The sequence below is a fragment of the Athene cunicularia genome (genome assembly GCF_003259725.1).
Source record: "Athene cunicularia isolate RWA chromosome Z unlocalized genomic scaffold, athCun1 chrZ_part1, whole genome shotgun sequence".
Classification (NCBI taxonomy): Eukaryota; Metazoa; Chordata; class Aves; order Strigiformes; family Strigidae; genus Athene; species Athene cunicularia.
This window is the reverse complement of record NW_020799142.1, coordinates 6,182,687-6,208,237: the sequence shown is the minus strand read 5'-3', so window position 1 is coordinate 6,208,237 and position 25,551 is coordinate 6,182,687. Positions and strand designations below refer to the sequence as shown.

At 36.3% G+C, this 25,551-nt stretch overlaps 1 long non-coding RNA gene across 1 annotated transcript in view; it reads left to right on the top strand.

Moving 5' to 3' along the window:
- The first annotated feature begins 1,543 nt into the window (after nucleotides 1-1,543).
- Nucleotides 1,544-25,551, top strand: part of LOC113489676 — a 59,306-nt gene continuing 35,298 nt past the window's right edge. Inside the window, exon 1 of the long non-coding RNA XR_003400078.1 lies at nucleotides 1,544-1,661. This is a non-coding gene — a long non-coding RNA (uncharacterized LOC113489676). The remainder of the gene's footprint in view (nucleotides 1,662-25,551) is intronic.

The window sequence follows — 25,551 nt, the reverse complement described above, 5'->3', positions numbered from 1 at the left end:
TCATCCTAGATCGACTTTTTTTTTTTTTTTTTTTCTGTATTCTTTCTCTTCATCTGTTCAGCTGAGAAATCAATTATTTGCATAGCCTCAGTATCAGTAGAGAGATCTTCTATTACCATTTCCTATGCTGAAGAGTTTATTATGACTATGTAGGGGTTATTGTATTCAAAAGCAAAGGGATTACAAATATCTCAATGTCTTCTATAGCTGCTAGTAATTATTTTTGCTTCCAGCTATGTTACAACCATTAAAGTTCATGCTTAGGTTACAAGATTCCTTGCATGAATGTTTGCTTTTAATTAATAGAAGGATATGCTGGGCTTGTCTTTCCACAGTATAGACCCTAAACCTATCAGAAATAGCTTACAGTAATGGAAGAGCTCTGAAAAGCTCTTTCCTGTGAGAAATGTGGCCAGAATTCCTTGACTTTCATACTACTAGCCAAAGATAAGAATGCTTGGGGTTTTTCGTCCTGCAGGCTGTATTAGGTAACTTTGTTTTACTCTGCATGAAATGGAGCCCCTGACTTTTGTCAGCTGTCTGTATTTTTTCCAAGCTGGCAAAGAAATAGCTGCTAACAAGCAAGCAGTGGCATAGTTAAAATTCAGTGTAGATGATAGCTGGAAACATGCTGAGGGTAAAAGGGCTGCAGCCACTTCAGCTCCCTGTTCCACAACAAACTACAGATCTTCTAACAGGACCAAATATTCTGTCTCTTCTCCCCCACTGTGGAAATGCTCTCCCCCTCCCCTTTTGTAAGGATAAGAAAAACTCAGCACAATATAAGCATTTGTAGATATAATCTGTCAGAAATGATCCCTAAAAAAAATATTAAGAGAGAGGGGAGAAGAGCAAACCTCAAACCAGTTTTCAGGCCACAAAGGCCAAAGGCATTTGTGTTTGTTTCAGGATAGTTGAGACCAGAGTGAAGGTCTGGCATTTTGCTGGTGACCACTGAAGAAGAGGGATTTGGCTGCTGGCAGAACATAAAGCAAATCTGACAACAAAGCTTTCCTTTCATGCTATCCAAATGAACACATTTCTAATCTGAAATTCAAATACTTGACAACAGAGAGCCTGTGAACTGGGCTTTGAATAGGAAATTGCTTCACGGTTTTAGCATAATGAATTAGGCAGTTAGAGTAAATCCATTTAGAAGGCATAGAATGCTTTCACATGCCTTGTAAAAGCTAAAAAACCCTACTGATTTCCTAAATTTCTCATGACTTGCAGAAATGTCTAAATGTTCTCTGCAAATGTGGTTGTACATATTATGTTTGGCTTATTGCAGCTATGTAGTTTGACTCTTCTATTTTGCAACACACTGATTATTTAAATAAGATTGTACCTTAATTAAATGCCATAAATAACAGCTAGGACATTCTTTGAAAACCGGCACTCTCACCAATAATGAGAGTACATTAATTAGTCCTGACACTCTGTTCTGGTCAATTACTATTACACATTCTGGAGATGCAGCATTAGGCTGAGAAAACAGCCGGGGTGGAGTCACACCAAGAAAATCAATAGAGGGATTCTCTCAACTGTTAGGTGTGGACTGAACACTGCAGCTTCAGTTTCATGTTTTGGATGCTACCAGACTCATTCTACATGGCAACCATCATAACCTTCAAGGAGACCAGACAGAAGCAGTGTCACAGGTAGCATAAGGAGAGATGCTATTACAGGACATAGAGTGAGGAGCTGTTGTTTCTTTTGTGCATGTGCCTGACCTTGGAAATCGTTTGTCAGGCCTCCTGGGAATGCAGTGTTCCTTTCTTCTGTGCTTTGCTTAAGCAAACAATTGCAAATAGTACAACTTTGAAAGCCAAGGTTAAATGCATTCCAATCATGTTTGTGAAAAGGAGTTTGGGGGTGGGGGGGATTTCTATTTGTTTGGTTTGTGATAATCCTTAGCATTTTATTAATATTTTGGAGAAAATCTTCCAAGTTCTTGTTTTTGAAATTCTGTTCTGCTGCAATGGTTAAGAACGAGAAGACACACTGAATGTATAGGCAGCTGCATAATGGCTTTTCAACAAAGGCATACAAACAGATAATAAGGCATGACATTCTCATACTGAGAAACTTACTAGGTATCACAGCAAACCACTTTTTTTCCCATGGAAACAAACAGTGAATAAATGGATATTATTTTTACACATCGTTTTTAACTTTGCCATCAGAGATACCGCAGTACAATTAAATAGTTCTTTGGGTTGGCATAGTGATAAAAGAATTATGATGGATTCTCTTACAAAGAGTTTTTTAATCATTAATGAGTGTCAAGCACCTAATTAATGTTTACAGTTAGGAATGTAAAGGAAATCTGTCCTCACTTTCTCACAGCTGCTAAAATATGAATAGGTCTTTTTAGGTCCTTGGAGATGCATACTGAATATATGTATACAAGTATCTCAACGTATGCATGATGAATTAAACTGAGAAACACTGACATTTAAATGCATTAAAACTATACTGTGTTGGAATAATAATTATCACCAGGAGCACAATATAAATATTTAAAGCTACTGTACCTATGCAGTAGTCACAGAGGCACCAAGCTGAATTTATCAAAAATCAATTCTGCAAAATAATGGAATATGGAAAGAAGGCATCATCAAATCATTAATATGGAGAAAAAATTAAGCCTACACTATAGGCTTGTTCTTAGGTGCCCACACAAACAATAGGTTTCCATATTGAGACTTTCCATACACAAGGATGGCATATCAACATTAAGCAATGCAGCTAAGATTTGCCCTGCTCTAAGATATTCTATTGCTTGAATTACTCCACTGTATCAGAGAGAGATATTCAGATTTTTCCATTTAAGAATTGGCTGAGAGGAAAACAGTATATTTTTTATTTTTAACTTGTCCAAGAGCATGTTTTTTCACACAGTATTTTATACCATGTAGGAAACAAAAACAATATTCTGTGAAAGAATTAAAGACATATATATATATATATTTATATTTATATTTATATATTTATAAACTCTTGAATTAGAGCTAGATGTCCAAACTAATTATTGGTGAATTATAGAGATACTTATGTTGTGTCAGGGCAAAAAAAATTTTTTTCACTGATTTTCACTAAGTGTCATTCTTTATGATTGTATGCTTATGCTAAAATATCTGAAATTTATGAAATTATTTCATGGGAAAGGAACATAGACTTTGGGATTGAGTCTGGACTCATGCCTTGATGCGGTATAAAGTTCCCTTAGGAGTGAGGGAGTTATTTCAAGGGGAAATAAAAGGTGATAAAATACTAAAAACTTAGGTTGAAAGAATAGGATAATTTTGTTGGATGGCTGTATTCTGCTTAGAAATAACTCTCTGGGTGAGAACTGATGGTTAAATACTATTTCAGCATGAAATAACAAGACAAATCAACCATTATCAAAAAATAATGACTGATTTCTGACATATTAATTCTCGATTCTTGGTCATCTTTTAATTAGCTTACATATCAAAACACTGTATGCTTTCCTTTGTTTCTTGCTTGCACAGTGTGAAAAGTGAAGGAAAGAAACAGATTACAGTCTTCCTCTTCTATCTGAAAGAATTCTCTCATTCACTCTAATGTATAAATGATTTGCATAAAGATTGCTGTGTAAAACAATGCCAGTTAACACCACCTAAAGTGCATGACTACTCTTACACTGCCTAAATCATAGTAACATATTTTGGAGATGCCTAAGAAGCACGAGATTTGTACATGGTATAATCCTGTAGTTCTATGTGGTATAACCCTGTAGCTCTTTTTACTGGAAGACCTGGGTTTGCACTGTCTAGAGCTACAGTGTAAAATTCAGAGTCCTGCAACGCTTTGAGCCAAATTTCTGTCACTTTGATCCTGCCCCCCTCTGAAGCACAAATTACATCCCTCTTTCTTTGCAATGACATTGGATAATATTAGGAAGGGGAGAAGTTATTGAAATTATGACAGATAGTCAGATTAACTGAAGGTTATCAGTGATGAGCAGGAATTCACAGGATTTGGACTGCAGTCTAGAGTGAAATGTGGGTCCTGCCTCCAGTGTATTTTGCTTCTTGTGTTAAGGTTTATGGGAACTGTGATGGTGCAACTCTTTCACACAGCACCTGCCCTGGGAGAAACTTCTCCCAACTGAATGTGGTGCCTTAGGCCCCTTTCACAATTATGTGGTCCATTTATGCAGCAATAGATAAGATGTCACCTTCCACGAATGTGAGCTTCAAGATTTTATCTCAGGTCATTTCACAGGTAAGACAGAATTGCACCATAATCGTTCACAAATGTGAATCATGCAAAACTTTTCATTATCAAATTTTCACTGCTAAATTCTCTCTCTGAAGAAATATCTCCAAATCAAAGAGGTGTGTTTTCCAGAAGTTAACTACAGTGACTTTTAATGTTGCAATGTGAAGACTTTTGGCAGAAATATGTGCTAGAATAAGTTGTGAATAACAGTTTAAAAATATCATAAAGTGATTTAACAAACACAATATATTAAAAGCAAATTCTCAGAAACTGTGTCTCAAATAGGAAATAAAAAATCTCTCTTATCAAAGATTCAAAATGAAAGGTGAATTTATATTGCAGTGACCAGCTTCCATCTTTTCTTTTACCCTATATATATTAGAAAATATTTTATCTCCTTTCTTCTGCAGATCCCCACAAATGCAACCAGCCATTAACCTTAAGTGTAAATTTTCTTATACTACATTTAGGTTTCAGAATTATTATTCAGGAAAGGAAGCTCCTTAAGTGCAATCTATCCTGTGAGCGAAATATGAACAGAATCGAAATGCACTTTGATTACACTAAAGTACTGAAGCAGGTTGAAATGAGATCCAATAAAACAACTTTTTCAGCAAATTCAGTGCAATGATGAACCAGTGCTTTCCCAAACTGATAAATTTGTTGAAGGGAACACTCTTGTTGTCTGGTAATTGTCAGATATGTCTAATTGCTTGGAAATCAAATACTTTCTGTAGCAGAGAAAGATTTAGGAAATACCATTAGATAATTAAAAGCATAAAGGTTATGCACAAATGTCAAATCAATAAGGACAGTAAACATGGTTTATCAACCATGCCAAGTACATTTTTTCAATTGCAAAATGTAAATAGGTTTAGAATAGAGTGGTCTGGTGGAATGATGGATAGGATACCCGTAACGGTTTAATTAACTTCAGTTTCCTACATGTTAAAGGTTTCTTCAGTCCACTGGCTTATGTAACAAACCCTCTTAGGATTTCATAAGCTGTTGCTCAATATGAAGCATGGGATGCTGTCTTAAGGGGTTATAATTTGCTCTGCCCTTATGTTGAGCTAAAACTTTTCAAAATACTATGTCTGTTTTCTCTGCAAATACCCAAGTATTTTAAAGTAACAGCTGAGGCTGCTAATTTGGTATTTTGCTTTAAATTATCAAAAAATAAATGGCAACAACCTCTAACAATGAAACATAAATACTTTAACTGCTCATAATCAAATTTATACTGAGACACTACTGCTGGCCAAAGTTTCTTTGATGTAAATTTTCTCCCTAAAATCTGGGCTTAAATTTAACTCAATTCTTCCAATTTTCTTTGTTTTTTTCAGGGATTTGGATGTTTTATGGTCCATAGCAGAAAGAAAAATTGCTTCTGTTTTTTTGACACAGAAGATGTGATTAAAAGAGAATCCACACTTTTTTTTTTTTTTTTTTTTTTTTTTTTTTTTTCATAGCACATAGGTTTTTTCTTATACCTTTTAGTCTGTTAAAGGATACTCACATTTTCTATTTTAAACGAATAAATTATTCTATTCTGAAAACAAGGATTCTGAAGCTGGGACAACCTTTTCTAGCAATGTCTACTAAGGATTCTTTATCCCTATAGAAATGAAAACATAAATCAGCTTGTATTCAGTTTGGCTTTGGGCAATTAAATTTATCATTAGCAAATAAAAGGGTTCTTTAACCTTTAACCCTAACAGAATAGCTTTATTTTAAGTTTAGAACAGAGAAAAGCTTTTTATTTAAAACAAAATACAATCTAGTTTTTCATGCTGCCCCTTTAGAGCTATGACACAGGAAAACATGACATCCAGCATCAGTTAATAAAGATCTATTTGCTTACAGAAGCAGGCTTTAATAATGCTCATTAACACCATTTTCTAATGTTCCTATGGGAAATGTTATCAAGCTCTCTGTTAAGGATTTATTTAATTTAAATAAACAACTGCTGACCTATCTTGTACATAGGATACTATGAGCAAGTGTTAATGACATTTTGGTTTAAGATTAATGTATGACAACTTTGTTGTGTATGCCTTGGAAATTACTTTCATGACTATCCTTATAAACAATGATTTAGAGAAAGAAATTCAACACTTAAGATTTGCTGCTTCCATTTCTCAATAATTTTGTGCTTTCCTTGCCCTCTGCTGTGCTATCAGTCATCCATGTCCCAGGGGAAATACTACAGGCTTGAGGTTAAATTAAGGTTCTATCTCCAGTGATTGTCTTCAGCAAACCCTGTACGTTCCCAAACAAACCTTATCTGCATTGAATGCAGCCTTAAATGCCAAGGGACAACAGGGACAGCTTTCTTCCATGTTGACATGAGTGCAGATTAATGTTGGAAAGGGAGGAAAAGTAACTGAGCTTAAAAATAAATTGTACATATATTAACCTATTAATCAGAACTGTGCTCTGAGATAGAGATTAGTTTGGGAAAAACATTACCAGCCCTCATCTGTTACCTAAGAGAAAAATAATGGTGGAAGTGTTGTTAGTACAACTGTCTTACTTAGTTTTGCTAATTAAAAAATCAAGACTTTTTGTGTGCTACATGTGGAGCACTGACAATTATTTCTGGATATAAGTCAAGGAGGTCCCTGGCTCAAAAGATGGCATTATGTGAGCTTATCAAATAAAAGCAGCACAAAATAATAAAGTAATTAAATAGAAGACTTTTCCCAGCTTCTCTGAGGTAAGGTGATAGAAAATTAGGCTCTTAGCAATTGTATAGTTTTGTATGTGCTGAATGGCATGGGGTAAGTGTCAGGTCATTACTGGGGTGAAGAAGCTTTCGAAGAATGGACTTGCATCATGTTTTAATAGGAAATGTTTTTAAAGAGCTGTAGGTAAGTGTTAACCATAGACTAGTAGAAGTGCCCTTCAGAGCTGCTGCTCCACACGTCCATAAGGACGGGGTTGTGATGGCAGGAATCCTCCCAGGAAGAAGCTGCATCAGAAGTCTGACTTTTTGCTGACTTGTGGAGGTGCTGCCACATTTGTTTCTGCTGGCTGGAAAATGGGCATGGGGCAGCCTCTGCCCAGCTATTGCTCTGGATTAAGGATGAACATCAGGGATGAGCCCTGAGGGATAAATAGAATATATTTTAATAGAGGCTTTACTTGTTTAGTTAAAATTAAAAACAAAATTGCAAGGTTTCAGGTGCAAGAATTAAATTCAAAATCTATTGTTGCAGACCTACAAGATGTGTTTGAAACTGGGCTTGATACAGTGCCACATTTTGATTTAGTGCAAATACCATTTAGTTTTAAAACAAAAATTTACCTCTTCCACAAACTAAAAGATATCACAGAATCACAGAATGATTGAGGTTGGAAGGGACCTGAGGAGGTCATCTGATCCAAAGCCCAAGCTCAAGTGTATCCATCAAAACCTTTTTCCCAAGATCATGTCCTAACAGCTTTTGAATTATCTTCAAGAATGGAGACTTCATCACCTTTCTGAACAACCAGTGCCACTACTCGATCACCCTCACAGGGGAAGCATGTTTCTTGATGTTCAGATGGAGCCTTCGGTGTTTCAGTCGATACTCGTTGACTCTGGTCTTGTCACTGGGCACCACTGAAAAGAGCCTGGCTCCATCCTCCTTGCACCCTCCCTGCATGTACTTAAATACATTGATAAGATCCCCCTGAGCCTTTTCTGCTCCAGGCTGAACAGTAACAGCTCTCAGCCTTTCTGCATAGGAAAGATATTCCTGTCCCTTCATAATCTTCATGTTCCTTTGCTGTAGTCTTTCCAGTATGTCCATGGGTCTCTTGTAGTGGGGAGCCCAAGCCCTCCAGGTGTGGCCTCACCAGTACTGAGTAGAAGGGAAGGATCACCTCCCTTGACCTGCTGGTAACAATCCTACTAATGAAACTCGGGATGCTATTTGCCTTCTTTGCAACAAGGTCACATTGGTCGCTCACGTTCAACTTGGTGTCCACCAGATCACCCAAGTCCTTTTCTGCCAATCTGCTTTTCAGCTGGGTGGCCCCAAACATACACCTGTGCATTGGGTTTTTCCTCCCCAGGTGCAGGACTTTGCACTTCTAGCTGAACTCTATGACGTTCCTGTCTTCCTAGTTCTCCAGGCTGTTGCCGTTCCTCTGGTTGGAAGCATGACCCTCTGGCATATTGGGCATTCCACCAAGTTTTGTGTCATCAGGAAACTTGTTGAGGGTGCACTCTGCCTAATCTTCCAGACTGTTAATGACAATGGTAAGTAGGATCAGACTCTGATTTGACACCTTGGGTACACTTTGAATTACTGACCTCCAACTAGACTTCATGCCACTAATCACCACCCTCTGGGCCTAGTTGTGCAGTCAGTTTTTCATCTACCTCACTGCTCATCCAGCCCATACTTCAACAGCTTTTCTATGAGGACATTAAGGAGACAAAGGCCTCACCGTGGTCTGGGTAAACAGTATCCACTATCTCTTTTTGTCTATCAATCCAGCCATTTCCCTGTAGAAGTTCATTGAGTTGGTCAAGCATGACTTCCACTTGGTGAAGGCAGGCTGACTACTACCGATGTTTTTCTTGTCCTTTATGTGCCTGGAAATGGTTTCCAGGATTAGCTGCTCCAATACCTTCTCAGGTATCTAGGTGAGGCTGACTGGCCTGTAGTTCCTTGGCTCCTCCTTCTTGCCCTCCTTGAAGATAGGAGTGACATCTGCTTTCCTGCAGTCTTTGGGTACTTGTTTCACTTGCCATGATCGATCAAAGATTATGGAGAATAGCTTCACCATGACATCTGCCATCTCCCTCAGCACTTGTGGCTGTACCTCATCAAGGCCGATGGACTTCAGCAAATATGTCCAGTTTGCTGAAGTATTCTCTCACCTGATCCTTTTCTACCAAGGGTACATCTTCATTAGTTTGTAAATAGTAAATTTTGGAAATTTGGAATAAACAACTGGTTGGTTTTGTTTTGTTTTGTTTTGTTTTTTTAATGGAAAGGCGCTGTTACTCCCCTCAATGATTTTTTATTGCAATATTGCTGTGTTATGGCATCTAAATGTTTAATGTGTGATTCTTTAAAAAATAGCAATAATTATTCATTTTTGTCCAGCTGAAAGCTCACTTTGAGAGCAAATTTTGAAGAATGGCTTGGGTTTCTTTCAGTCATCTTAATGACATAGTTTTTAAGGGTGGGAGAAAAAGGTGTGTGAGCATATGGATCTGAAAAAGAAGCTTCCGAAAAGTTACTGTATTTGTATTTGTTACTTTATGTCCTCATCTGTCCTGTCTTTATGTAGATTACAGGTGTCTTTATCAGTGCAAATGTTATTACTTTCCCACTTACCACCTTTTTCTCACTCTTTAATTTTGGACATCTAATTCATACTCACAACCTTGTCTGTAAAGTATTTAGTGTGTAACGAAAGCTACAGTCATATCAGATCTGATTTGAGATTTTTTTTTTTTTCTTGTGGGTGGGAAGCCATAGCTATTTTTTTTTTCTCCCAGCTAAATAATCAAAATGATCTGTGCTGCTGTATTTGCATACAGTCTCAGATCAATGCCCACGTTTAACGGGAAAAAAAAAAAAAAAAAAAAAAAAAAAAAAAAAAAAAAAAGCATATTTGAATAGAAATTATATATGAATACTTTAACATATGTTATACACATTTTCCTTTTTATGATCATACTGTCACCCTCCAGTAAATGATAGCAGAAGCTGGGGCATGGCAAGTTATGCTCTTGCTGAATAAATTAATGTTGCTGAGCCAGGATGCTATCTTCCTGGAATTAGCTTGTATAGTGTGTGTGCTTGTCCTTTAGCAGAGGTGATCAAAAATTTGACTGCCCAATTCCAACATAACACTTGGGGGAGAATAGGCTTAGCCGGGAGACTAAAATGCACAGGAAACTACCATGCTCTTCCCAAGAAATGTGAATTGAAAAAATAACAATGGCTTGATATTTTTGTGTAAGCCAAAGACTCACTTGTCTAGAAAACGAACTTTTAACACAATGTGTGACAGTGCCACCAGGTGCCCCTGCAATAGCAACATATTCAGACAGATGTATCTTAATTGAAGTAATCCATCTCAATCAACTGAGCTGAACAACTCAAAGATGTGTCATGAAATGATGTGGTGAAAATTCCTCAGCTTTTTCCCCCTGTCTGCTTGCATTTTTTTCACTGCTATACAAACTAGAATGTACTTTTTATTCTATCAGTAAAGAATTTGTCCATTCCTGAGACCAAAACAAAGGAGTTCTTGTCAGCATAATGGGTATTATTAGAAAAATTAGCAAATTTTTCTCATGATAAATTTGTTCTGATATATGCAACTAACTAAACACATTAAACTACATTAAATAAATTCCTTTGAGATCTTGTTCACATAATATAATCTCTGCCGTGTTTTAGATTGCTGTCTGTATTATAACAATAGGAGTAAAGAGTGATAAAATACATTTAATACATAACAATAACTTGTTAATAAAAATAAACATTTTCTCACTCTGACGTTTGCCACAGGATCCATGTGCAGCCACCTAGTTCTTTACAATTTTCTGAAGTTCTCACAGGTCTTCTGGCTGATCACATTATGATGGAAGAAGGATGCTCTTTGCATGGTTTTCAGTTCTGTTGTTCTCCATGAACAGAAAAACCTTTGCCATCTCTCTGTCCAACTCCTCTGTTTAAAACACTTGTTGTTTTTGCAACTACAAAGGTTATTGACTTGCTCACAACAGTAAAACAAACCACAATTTGATCATCTGAGCCATGCTGTTTGTTAAGCTCTAAGTGCCAGAGAGTGAATGCAGCCATTCTATTGCCTAATGTTCTGTGCATTAGATTGCTCCACTTCCACTTGTTGTTGGAAATTTTATCTCAGTAGTGTTGATTTAAGGAAAACATGAGGTTTAGCATGATAAGAATGATGTTTGTGTAGCCTCAGTGTATGTATCATTCAAAACACAATAGTCAGATTTTGGTTAGGAATAATTTGTAATGGACAGGTGCATCGTGTTCTGTGCCTCCCTGTGGGGTTTGTTAATGGAGACAAAAACAGTGTGTAACAGGTCGGTTTTCCTCCATCATCTCAATGGGTTTTAAAATTAAATAATCCAACTATCCCTTTTAAGATTTTTGGAAGACCGGGAATGTGTTTTGTGATCCAGTTCCAGAACCGAAAGTCTCCAGTAATTACTGGCTTTGGCTAGCAAAACTACTCTGAGATCTGAGCTGAGATTTTTCATGCAAGAACAATGCCTTTGGCTTGCTGGTTAAAAAAGCATATGCAACTATGACGTGCCTCAATCTCCAATGTAATTCTCATCAAAGGTTTTTAATTTTTCTTTCAATTTACTAAGGAAATTTGTTTTTAAAAGCAAAATATTTTGTATAAGGCCTTCTATGTTTATCATCTGATGTGATTTTTTTCTGCTACTTGTTTTTACTGCAGTATACACTAAAATAATATTTTCAACACCAGACTCGGGTAGCTTCTCCCTACTTGCAAATATTTGAAAAATCAATGACAATTGAAGAAAAAAAATATGGGTTTTGGTGATTTTACATTGTTTTCTGTAAAACTGTCATAAAATTTTGTATCCAAGACAGGTAGTATATCTATTTTACCTTAACAATTATGACTGATACTAGACAAATAGATATTATCATGCCTGGCAGAAAAGATTCCTGGGACTAGAAAATGTATTTCAAATGAGAATTTTTGTCAATTAGTGGCCTATTGAAGTTCATTTGTTGATGATCCAAAAATTTACCCTCATGAGAAGTAGAAATCTGTCTGATTTTTAGAAACGTGGGAGACCAGCATTGACCCACCAACTAGCTGTGATGCGTGTTGGGCATAATTGCGGTAATGTACAAAAATATTAACTGTCAAACTTGAATGAAGTTGTGACTGTGAAGTAATTTAAAAAGACACAGGGTTATTTCCAAGTCACCTCACACACTTAGAAAAGGAAAGGTTAACAAATCATTATAATTAGTGTCTTCTTTTTATCATATTTTCATTTTTCAGCTGTGAATATTTTTCTAATTCCACATAAGTTACAACTTCAAAGCAATTGCTGCATGAGTAATTTCTGTCCCTGAAGAAACTGAAACTAGGCTCTTTCTCAGGGATTTTAGTGACATGAAATCACTTATATATAATGTCAGGACTACTATAACTGACTATCTCAAGCTGAAGGTCAATAGTTTAAGAATAATTTTACTAGATATATTCTAGCAAAAGTTATTAGCAAGTGCTATGCACATTGATTTTTAAGCTATGCTTTCCAAATATTGATAGAAATGTATCCAAGAAGATACTGCATGACTCATGGAAAAGATGAAGAGGTTCCAAATATGTATTCCGCAAATAGATTATGCAGCTTTGTCAGTGAAATCAGTTTGAATTGGATCAATTTGTTTATTGTATGGTCTTAAGGTAGAAGGATAAAAGTATAACTGTGTTTCTCAAGAGACTTTCAATTTTATTCAGTGAAGGCTTTGTATGCAGCCAAGGGGTTACCTTTTACAGTGTTTGCACAAAATACGGTTGTGTTTGTATACATGAACAGCATGTCTCCTTTTGCATATTCAGTTCGAAAGACTATGAGACTATGTTGTTTTTTTCTAAGGCAGTGACCACTAAGTGATTGTTCTTCTGTGCTCTGAAAGAAGCAATCTTTGTGTTTGGTAGAGTTATTTGTGCTTTTCGGTTGTTTAATATGAAAGACCACTTTTTTTTTTTTTTTCCTTCCAGCTTCTTACTTTCATAATAAATTAATATTTAAACTACTCCTACCCTACATTCTCCTGGTTCTCTGTCTGTATGAAAGGAAAAGTTTAAAAAAAAATAAGTGGGATAAGCTGTGGTCCAGAGCCTTGTGAAGAGCAGCCAATTCTTTTGAAGAGAATTATTAGTGGTTTACTCTGAGACAGGTTTCTATGTTATTTAGTGTCTCTTTGTATTGCATAACAACATTTATTATTCTGTTAACCAGAAATAGTGTTATAATATTTATCTGCAATGAAGATTACCTAGGGAGCTCTGAATAGGATTGGAAAATGCTTTATATAGCTTCTCCATATGTTTCCAGAAGGACTGAAGAGCAAAACACTAAGTGATATTGACATTCTTTACCCCACATAGCAAAATCCACTGCAGCTCTTCAAAAATATGTTTCTTTCTGCATGTTGTTTTTCCTGTCCTCCCCACTTTCCACAATGTCACTTTTAACTAGTGAAGTCTTCCGTGTAAGCTTTTTATGTGTCTGATTAGGTTATGTCTGAGGACATAATACAAGTTAACCCAATCAAATGTTTGAGAAAACATTGATTTTTATAGTTTTACTCAAGCAATTCTCATATGCCTGTTGCTACTTGCATGGCATCTTTGGTTTTGATGTGCTCTTTAAGTGCACTTTGCTGCACATAAGATTGATCTTACTGTGTTCCAACTTGTAGGGGATGGGAAGTAAGTTCAAGTAAGTCCTGTCATGCAGGTTTTAAAAACAAAACCCAATAATTTTGTGTGTTTATTTACTTACTAATTGGCTTGCATATCCTGTTAAGAGTTGACTAAATAGTGACGCATTAAAGCAGAACAGAGATTTTCATCAGGAAAATAGTTGGTAGCATTAACAAGTTGTTAAGGCATATTTGTTGTGAAAACATTCCTCTCTGGTAATATTTCACATAATTTAATTCTAAATTTAAAATAACTATAAAACATATTAAATATGACAACAGAGTAAATAAGCAGTTTTAATTTAATATAATTTTCCAGCTTTTTTGTCTCAGATTGGGTTTTGTGTTTTACATCAAAAATAAAATGTAATAAATGTTTCCTCTAACCACTTAATTTTTGTCTTTGAATAATATTACTAATACATTTTATGATATGTTGTGGAAACATATATACATATATTTAGGTTTGTAATGACTTTTGCTAAAATGTGCACTTTGGGACACTTGGTGCCTCAAGTGCTTGGAAGTAGCCAACAAACATATTTCCATTACAGAATGTCTGGAAGTAATTTTGTACCAGTCCAGCTCTAAATTAACCACTGCTCACGTTCTCAGAACTGTGGATAGAGGTTGATAGAGGTAGAGGATGCAGGTTGATATTGGAGAGACAAAAAACTGCAATAGTTGTGTGTTTAATGTCACTCTTTATGCATGGAGAAGAGGGTTAAAGCTATTAAGTGGGAAATGGGAAATGAATCTGTGAGAGTGACTTGAATTTAATAGCTGATGTCTTTGGGGTTATATCATGTATCATGTACAAATACTTCTGTTCCTGTGAGTGACTATGGATTCCCAAAAGCAACCATGAAGTTTCAGAGACCTGTTATCACCAGACTGTGTGTTTTCAGCAACAAATATCAGAAACTTGTTGCTTTCCTGGTCAGTCGTCAGGATGAATTCTTTTTGTTCAAACACCTTGTATGCCTTAAGTAGCTGAGATGATGCATTTTAAAAGCCCATAAGAAAACTCAGTAATTTAAAGATATATATTGATCTTATAAAAAACCCCTTATGGCTCTTTATTTGGATGGATTCATTGGCAGAAATGAAAAATTCACTTTACCTTAAACTCATAATTGAAGTTTCTCCTAGAGCTTTCTTTTAATGGCAATTCATTATGCTGGCCTTAAAATCCTTAATCTTCAGAGACGGATTTGAATTGTGCTGGATATGATTAGAAATCTTCTCATGAAACTGAATTCCCTTGGAAATTTCTATATTTCCATAAAATAAAAAAGTTTTACAATGTCTAGTCTGGAATGACAAGAAGAACAACTTCAACTGAGTTACCAGCTGTTTTGGGGAGTTTACATTACTGTGTTCAAGCACAGTTCAGCATAAATCTTCTAGGATCAGGTACCTCTCATGAAACACCTATTTCTGCCATTTGACTCCTCCCTTGAGGTCTGACAGGCCTCAAAGGATCAGGACTGAAAGCCTGCTGCTGAAGGGACAATGCAGTGACATCAGGCAGGACAAGACTCTCCAGGTGATTTGGCAAAGCTCCAGAATGGGACTCCTGACAGCTGATCTACCAACATGAAATCAATTAGCTGATGCTCAGTTATAGTTGTGGGTGCTAAACTTTCAGTCCCTGGGAGCACAGAGCTCCTATGACCTAAGGAAAAACTTCACAGCTGTGTTTGTCTGCTGCAGCTCCTTGTGAGTTCTGCCCAGATGATCTCTGCTCATTTTTTCCCATGAGGAAAGTAGGTCTGTCCTGTGCTGAAACTGTGCTGTCAGTCATCTTGTTTCTGCAAAAAGGAAAAATCTGTCCAGTGGTGCTATGGCAAATATGTGTGTGTTGTTCAGTTCATATTACAATAATTACAGTGTTAAGTAATGGGTCATTGATGTTGCATGACATAGATGAGTAATGCTTTTGATTATGTTAATGGATACCAGGAAAATATTTCAAGTGCATTTATTTGACTTTGTTTTGCTCCCCAACTCACAGATTTCTTTAATTTAAAGTGGGCCTTCTACAGCACAGAAAAAAATCAGTTGCAAACACTGAGGTATGAAATATTGGCTGGTAAGTTGGGGCAGTTAATTCAGAAAGTACAGAGCTACTTGGATGTTATGATTAATAAGGAAAATATTTTAAGCCGGCATGACAAATCAGTGCAAAAGCCTTTCAATGAGATGTAGTTAAACTGCTGCACTTACGAGCGAACAAACTAGATTGATGTAATGTCCCCGTGTAGACATGCCCCTGATCTTCTTGCCTCCCTGCCTTGATCTGAGATCAGGGAGCAAGATGAAAGCAAAGCAGAAGAGTGCTCCCTATTGTACCTCTGTAAGTGATCACATATATCTTCATGTGACGCAATGGCAGCTGAGGCCAGCTCAAGTGATGGAGCTGATTTCCCACAGTTATAAATGCAAAAGGACTGCAGGCAAGGAATTTCAATGAGGGGCACTTGATTTTGCACTTATTTCCAAGGCTATACAGCAGGCCCTGAGTCAGCTGACTCAACATTTTACTCTGCCTAGTCTTTTAACCATGCTTTTGGGAAGGGGTTGCATCAGTGAAGATGTAGGTCCCCTCTTCATTTCATGGCACTGGGCACATTGTTATTTAAGTGACTTATTTAAATTAGGAGTAGTTTCTTAAAATTAATGCAGATGTTCAGACATAAAAGAAGAAATGAGCAGAGTGTAATTAAATAAGGTAGTTATTCACAGAATCACAGAATCTAAGTTGGAAAGATCATCTAGTCCAACCATGAACCTAACACTGACCATTCTCAAATCATCATCACATTGATGTGATGTATGGGAAAATGAATACACATTGTTGATAGATCTATGCTTCCAAAGAAATTATTACTTTTTTTCTACTAGTAGTGAGGAACAAGAATCCTGTTCCTAAACATAGTGTATTAGGCATCATACAGAAAGACTGTCTTCATCTAAAAGAGCTTACAACACTGAATATACTTCTGTTGTCATTCTGCTTGGCAAAGCTTGCCGGGATGCAGTGTGATTTGTTTTCATTCAGGATTAATTTTTTTATTCCCTGATGAATGCAGTGTGGAGGAAGTAGTAAAATCTTATTTTTCTGAGTTTCCATGATCTGCAGGAAGCACTAATGTGTCAGCTTTTGCTGGAAAACAACACTGCTGGAGAACTAAATCACATCCTTTTGCAGAAAATGTTGAAATTAAGTCAGTGTTTATAGATTCCATACAAAAAGCCTTTTTTGTTCTGCTGCCCACGAATCTTTTTTTTTTTTTTCTTTTTTTAATACACTCACAGAGAAGTTAGCTTCATTCTGCACTTGATAAGTTGTTGCTGTAATTTCTTCATTGCTTGTACAATAACAGGGTATTACTCTTTACAATTTTTAAAGGTAACCATCCTTCACAACAAGAATCTTTGTCTACTCCTGTAATGTAAATGGAAATAAGAGAGCATATATCATTTTTAAATTAGATCTTTTATAGCCCATAACTGAATAAAGGTCAAAAGCTTCAAGTATGTTATAAATTATTTGTTCGTGCAAGCACAATGGTATCACATTCAGTTACCTTGCTTGTAGATTCTCTGAGAATTATGGACTGAGATCTAGAGAGTTTATCTAATGTTTAGAAAAAGACTCCTTAATATTGCAAATTAGTTCCTTCAACTAAATGATTTGTTTTCCTCTTACCATCATTGATCAAACCTTTCCATGTCAAACCAGTAAGAATTGAATGAATTCCGTAATCTGAATCAGTCTATTCATACTGTTCTTTCTATAGCAATGGTTGATGATAGTTACCTAAAATCCTCAAAATAAATGCAGGAATTCCCTGTTCTGTACTGAATTAAGTGTCATTTTGAGTACTAGAGAATAAAGGAAGATCTTGAGCAGCCTCATTTTGCTATTTTCTATTTTATTGATTATGGTGCACCCATAAGAAAAGATGAACATTTTGAAGGACATCTGTTCAGTTTAACTTTGGCCATGGGCTTTTCCCACAAGACATAAATATTAGGTTTTGTCTTCTGGAGACCTAGTCCTGTGGCTTCAAGAGCTGTCAGTAGTTACTGCAGTTGTAAAAGCTGATTCTGAGTTTGCATGAGGATGAATAGCTTTCTACTCAGGCATTTCAGCATTTGTACTAATTTAGTGCTTTCCACTGAACAGACGTTCAGATTTTTGAAAGCAGGCAGCACTAAGGAAAAGGCAAGCCCCTCTTTATTCACTAGAAGATGGATGGAATGGAGGCAGCCAACAAAATTAGCCACCTCCCTGGAGGGTATGGAAAATAGTCTCCATTATAGTTCAGAGCTGGACTTTCATGTGCATAGACAGACAATTGCATGAAATTGGGTTGAAATATGGGTAGGTAGTTTAGTAAGATGGACTACTGCCCACTGGGGAGAATTTTTGAGTTGTGAAAAAATGATCTCTGATAATGATAATAGATGTAAAGATAACAGTTTATCTTTGACTGAGATGACTTTCCAAGGTTTTGGTCTTGTTTCTCTTCCTGACCATCAGATTCATCTACATAGAAGAAAAGGAAAAATGCAAATAAAAATGGGAGGAGGTAATAAAAAAATGACATATACTTGCACTTTTAAATAACACAAACAATTCAATGTTATGTAATTCACCTATTTTTAATACCAATTATGTTATCTAAATTATTTAGAATTTGCGGTGTTTATGCAGGTATCTAAGGTTAATAGCACAAGAAGTAATTCTAAATAAGAGCCCAACATATAATTCAATTATTGTATACTTTAATATAATCAGTTTTTACAAAAACACATTAAAATTCCACAGACATTTAGCTCAGCTGGAACAAGACTTATTTCAGCCTCATTCACACTGAATTTTCAGATAGATTACAAGTACATAGTCTTAAACAAAATGAAATACAAAATCCTTTAAGAGCTACAACACCAAAAATATTTGAGTGACATATTTTAATGTAATTTTTTATAACATACTATATTGTCACCTTTTCAAATCTGAGTAAATTACGGTTTTGTATACTATAATTATATTGGCTCAAGCTTGATGGTTACACTTTGTAATGTTGAGCCAATATTAATCAAGTTTCTCTAAATGTAGATATACTTTTTCCTGTCTCATGTTGGTACTTATGTGTTTTAAGTAATTATATTAATCTGTAACTTTTATATGTGTTTGAGTGCCACTCCTATAAATCTATATATATTTGGGACCCCAACTTTCACACTATGGTTCTCATCACAACTCTCTCAACCATGCAATATTTTTCACTCATCTATCACCTCAGAAACAGATCAGATTCTGTTTAGGGAAAGCATCTTCAATTTAAAAGGTTATAGAAAGAGGGGGAAATTATTTGCCAAGGCTCCTACCTGCTGTGCTGCCTAAAGCTAAAGCAGTAAGATTATTATTTATATTGAGAATAATAAACAACAACAAGAAAAAGACAATTTTACAACTTTAAGCGTGTATTATTTGCAGGCCTCAACTAAGGCAGAGGACATTAGTCTCTGTGATGAGAGAAGCTATGTTAGTAGTGTGAAACCTCTCTTTAGGGAATGTACATCTGTGCCTGCATGGTGTATGTGTATCGGCTGCTCTGTGAGTTCTAGCCCATGGAAGCTGTGCCTTTTAATTTGAGTTTGAGCTATGAGATGATGTACCAGCCTTTTGAACTCCTGTGCTGTGCCTGACTAGATTTCCTAATGACATTCTCCCCCTCTATCCTGCAAATTCTTGAACTTTGAACTAATTTCTTGCTAGCATCATGTGAGCAAAGGATCACATTTTTAATAAGCTTCTCTCATGAATAGTGCAGTGATTGGTGAAAATCCAGCTCTTTCTGGATCACAAATTTGTTCCCTACTTAATTTAGGGACTTCTTTCAGCATGTTTCCTCATTCTCCTCTGTTGCCCAAGTGATAATTTTTTCTGGTTTTTGGCTTGATAGTCTGAGTTGTCTTTGTTTTGTAGGCAAAAGAAAATGAAGAACTGAGTTTCCGTGTGTTGTGTTACAGTCCAGATTGGATACAGAAGTAGTTTGATTTCCCATTTTTTCATTTCACCTAGTAGGACAGGTTGTTAAAATTTCCCTGTAGCATGCTGTCCGGCAAGTGAGAGCAGCCTGCATGTTTCCCCAGGAGCTGTTGGCTCTTATGTGTGTTTTGACAGTAATGAGTGCCTGTGATTGCATCCTTATACCTAGTACTTCTGTTTATGCAAGAAGACTTACTTCTTACAATGATCCTTGTAGCTGTCTAAAATTTGTGAGCTGGCTGTTAGACTATGCTGCCTCTTTTGCTATTTTTTCCAAATGTAGACTTAATGATCATAATTGGGATGCAACTACTCCAGCCATATTCTGTTATGCCTAACAAATCAGGATCTTTGTCATTCATCATCCTCTCTGATTCTGTTTACATGTTTATTCTGCTCCTTATGGGTCTAAATATTTCTGTGAAATAATAATTTTCTCTTTCATTGCTTTTAATTTCAGAGGTTTTCTATTTATTCTTTCTGGGTGTGTTGAAGGTAGATGGGATTTGTATTAGGTGAGAAAGTTTTTTTAATTTTCTGTTTACTCTTCTCATCTCCTTTTCATTTATTTTCAAGGATGGGTGTGGGAATCTGGTCCAGGAGCCTGTGTGTGAAAAGTAATGAACAGAGAAAAGAATTACTTACTTTGAATATGATCTCCTGCCCCATATATCTGTGTGACCTTTTCCTGTACTCATTGTCAGCTGTGAGTGACCCTGAGGTGAATAGTGGCCAAGTTTTGCATATCACTTAGTTTAGAGAGTTAATTTAGTCCTGGAGGGATCAAGATCTTCTGTAACCTGTGGCTCCCAAGGAGGTGTATGCATGCTGATAACCACGAAGCAGCAAAATGCAAAGGGTTTCACACATTGGTCTGTCATCATTTGCCTGTCTTCCTCTCTTAGGAAACCACCCCTTCACTCTCTGGAATCCTGTTCAAAGAAGGACTGTGGACAATATAGCCAGGTCTGGGGAGAGGAGTTTAGACCTAAGGCTGTTCAGTGAAGGAATAGTGAAACTGTAAAGAAATCCTTGTGTAGAAGAAGTAATACAGGCTAAACTTTCTAATAACAGTGTCAGTTTTTTCCCTCCATAGAAAGAACAAATCACAGAGAGGCCTGTGGTTTTAAAATTATTATTATTATTATTATCCTTTTTATTTCTTATTCAGCTCTCAAAAGTTAACTTTAAATGATTTGCTGTATACTCCTAAAACAGGAATCATCTAGTTGACTATTTAAGCCATTTTGCTGTGAAAGGAGATGTTTGTGGTTAATCGCTGTGCTCTTGAGAAAAGGTAAGATTATTGCCCTTATCTTATTGCTACACTCCTTGAAGAGTGTTCCTACTGCTGGGCTCATTCTTACATTGACTCTTGAGTTGCTTTTTTCTTTTCCAATCCACTCCACCCTTGCTTTAAAGGGCTGGAGACCTAGACTTCAGCAGTTGCGGTAGCAGTTTTGTAACATCTGCCTTTCAAACAGATAAATATTTTTTTTTAACACAAACCCAAGATATTGCAGTAGGACTAAGGCCTTGCAATTTCTCATTTGTTATGTACTGCATTTACTGACATTAAATTCAGATAGATTATATAATCACTTGACAATTTTTTAAAAATGTGTGAAATGCTAGGTTTTATTTTAAAGACAAGTTAATTTAGTGGAGATATTTTGCCTACTTGCACATGTTAAAAAAAAGGAAAAAGTTAAAAACGCAAAAAGCATAACATCCCACCTTTGATCTTTTTTTTCATGTTTCAGTGATGACCGTTTTTCTTAAGCCAAAAAGAGGTAAAACACATCTGACTTCTATGTCATTTGCCTTACCCACAGGAGCTGCTTTGTCATGTTGTATAGATCATTTGTACCAGAGAGGAAAGAACCAAGAAACCAATGAATTGCAGCTGCTTTTAAAAAGGAGCTGAAAATCAATAATAAATGATTGTTTTCTATAGCAGTTTAGGTTCCTCATGCGTCCCCTCTGACATGTGGATGTAGCTATAAATTAATTTAGTTTGAGGCTGTAAAGAACCTAACTTTCTCTAGACTGACTAGCTGACATGCATTAGTGATACAAAAATAACACACCTTGGCAGGATAGCTTTTGAGGAGTGCAGAACACTGCAAGTTATTTTTATAGTTTAATGAGATATAGGTCCATACTTCCAGAGGGAGACACAGTGAGCAGAGCACTCTATAATTTACTGCTGTAAAATGATCAGGATTCATGCTGTCTATAAAACATGAAAAACATTCTTCATTCCTTACCAATTAGATCATAGTTACAACTCTCAGCTCCTTTGAGCTTAAAAGAAAATTCTAACTGCTAGACATAAATGAATGCTGCGGTTAAATTAAACCCTTCAACAGCCCAAACAGGCTTGAAAGAAATGCCTTCTGGATGTTATTAACATGCATATTTGAGTGCTATTTTTAAAATTTAACTGCAAGCCATAGAAAGCACAAATGTTTATAATAGCTATTTCAAAACTGAACCATTACTTTGAAAAGCATTTTCATTGCCACTTTTTTTTTTTTTTTTTTTTTTTTTTTTTTTTTTTTTTATGTGATGACAGAAAACTTGCACTGTAGGCCCAAGGTATCATATTTTTTCAGCCTTGAAATGATGCTCCCTTAAAATATGTCACATATCAATGCATGGCTCAATTCCTCAAAGATGTCTGATTTGCTAAGTGAGCAATCCTATTTATTTCAGTGAGACCTCAATGTAAGGAAGGTAGATGCACATGTTTGCAGAGTCAGTGCTTTGGTCTTGTGCTTCAGTTTACAGATGTATCTGCTCTCACAGCACAAAATTACCTGTAGCTTGTCCTGCAGCATAGGGAACATAAATCAGTGTGGGGGAGCAGGAGGCAAGGAAAAGAATGGATAGCAAAGGGTTTTGGCTTTCTGTCACAAGTTGCTGGTGTGGTTAATCTTCTTTGCTTCAGTACCCCACATTTTCAATTCTTTTGCAATTTGGTCACACTGACAAGCCACAAACACTTCTTGTTCCTTACAAGAAACATTGATTGCTAGACAGAAATGAATTCAGGGATGGCAGAGAGGTGACCTTGCAAGACTTTGAAAGACCCAAATATGTCATTCTGATAGGCTTGATAAAAGTGTCATTTAAATATCCATGGAAACTGGCTTTTACATTCAGTTCAGAGGCTTTGGTCATAAACAAAATACTGGACTGTGCAGGGATTTCAAAGATATACCTGGTCCTTTTGATCACTGCAGCTAATTCACTCAACTCAGTGCTTAGGAAGGCAGCAGCTAAGCTAAATGCTTGGTGTGAGTGCTGTGATCTGTTTACTGCTTTGATGTTCTCTATAGACTACTGCTTCTCGTGAACAAGAAGTGAATGGTAAAACACAGGCGGATCCCCTTCCTTTTATTTAAAAATTAAAAATGCATTCATCTCTGCATATGTCTATATTTGCATGTGATGTGTGGGAAACAAACTAAACAGTCCTTTATTGCCAGGGAAATATTCAAAATCAGGTAACAAAATCAGTAAGAATTAGTGTTACGTTCTTTCTGCAAGATTGGAAATGTGTTTGCGCTGTGCACTGCCATCAGGATCATATCCAAAGTTTTGATCATGTAAACAGTGTTTAAGTATAGGTGGTCATTTAACTAACATAACAAACTATGGATCTGTTGACACAATAAGTGAATTAAAGGAGATGAACAGTACATACTCTTTTTTTTTCTGATTTTGTCCCAGCTGAGTGAGACAGATACTTTTCCATCTTGCAGACAAAGATTATAATATCATTTAATATAGCCTTTTAAAATCACCACTGTAGAAATGAGTTACCCTCTTATTACTTTATTATCTTGTTCAACAACAGAATATTTGTAAAACTACAGTTGGTTTCTCTCATTTTTAATATAAAGCATGGTTTTATGCCTTCTAAAATTTCACCAGAAGTCTTTGGGGAATGGGTTGTTGTATCTAGGTGTGCAATGCTATGAGAAAACAAAAAAAACCACAAAACCAAACCCAGTGTATTTAAAGTACTTGAAACCTTTTGTTGATTAAATCTTAATCAGGACTTTCATGTTCTCTAGAGGATTGATTAAACAATATGTTCCAAAATTTTTGGTCTCTTTTCAGTATTTCATTGATTTTTTAATTTTTTTTTTTTTTTTTAACTTTATACCATGTATATTGTACAGATCTTCAGCAATTTTCTTGAGAATGTTAAAATGGCAGGATCCATTCAGGAGGTGCTCTTTGTTATAAAAGACAAGCCTAACAATGTCATTAAGTTGGAAAAACTGATTCATAATAAGTAGTGAAAAACACTGATACTTTTATGAGAGAGTTTCAAAGCATTTATAAGTGCAAGTTAATTGATCCTACTCACACTCTTTAGGATGAAGAGTTAATAGTATCCCCCTTCATCACTGGCCCCAGCTGCAAACTGCCCTGGGCCTCTCCTGGACAGTAAAACCAAGCAATAAACAGCTGTATGTTTTGTGACTAGAAGAGACTGATGCTTCCTTTGAAGATGTGATTCTGCTAACCTTATTAAAAAAAAATGCAATGCAAGGAGCAGGTGTTAAAGTCCCAGAAGACAGTTTAAGATAGCCAGCTATACACAATTTCTGTTCACAGTTGGTCTCCTCTAATGCTCTGGTGAATTTTCTTGTGGGTACCAAAATCATCCCTTTCTGTCATATCAGTCTTGGCTGTGTGACAGGGCTTGTCACTACAGGAACAGTAGTGAGAAGAGCAGGACCACATGCTCCTGCTGCAGGTCCTCAGTCCCAGGTTATAGCCTCATCTTTGAGGACAACATGTTTTTGCCAATGTGTTGATCTAAGAACAGGAATGGTCATAGCATCAAGTTCCCTTTTGCAGTAAATGACCTCTGCTGTAAAGACAAAACCATCCAATTTCCAAGACTTTCCATTGCTTGTCTTCCTCCTGTGTACAAACTTCAGACATACAGAAGGAGGAAAGAGAACTGTCAAACAGGTAGCAGCACAAATAAGGTAAATTAAATTTCTACATCTGCCAAGACTGATACAAGAGAGAATAGGAAGGTTTTAGCTAAGGCAAGAATGTAGTCATGATCTGAAGTAACAAAACATAAAAAGCCTATTGGCTTTCACTTAGCTTATTTATTTCAATTCTGTTAAGGTATAGAAGCTAGAGTGCAGTAATCTACGAAGAAGTACCATAACATGGCCTGAATTACACAGCAGCTTTGTGCAACATTAGGTTGGCTTAACTCTGTGTAAAGGAAAAATATCATGCCCCAACTCTTGGACCAGAGGTGGAGAAGACCAATGACTGGTAAATGCCAGAGGAAGTTTGTGACACTAGGGTTGATGGAAACTATAAATAAGAAACAAATTGACTAGAAGTCTTCTGATGATTTGATATGCAGGAATGGTGGTTGAATATGAAGAGGTTTTGCCCATGTTCTTGTCTTCTGGAGAGCAATCATACTTCAGGGAAAGATCTAGAGTAAAATAAGTTTTTGCTCACTTTGGCTGTGGGTATAGTTTCTTTGATCTCCCACTTACTCAAGCAACTTCTTACTGCTCTACTTCAAAGCAGAGTTTTGGAACTCCAGGGTATTTTAATAAAGTGTCCTCAAAAAAGCCGTTACAGCTGGCTGGGGAGGGGGGAGAGGGTTCACAAATCATCAGATGATTCAATGTCACAGCCACCAAGAGGTTATGCAATAGTGGAAATGGAGCAATCTCATGAGTAACTCTTGTAAATGCATGT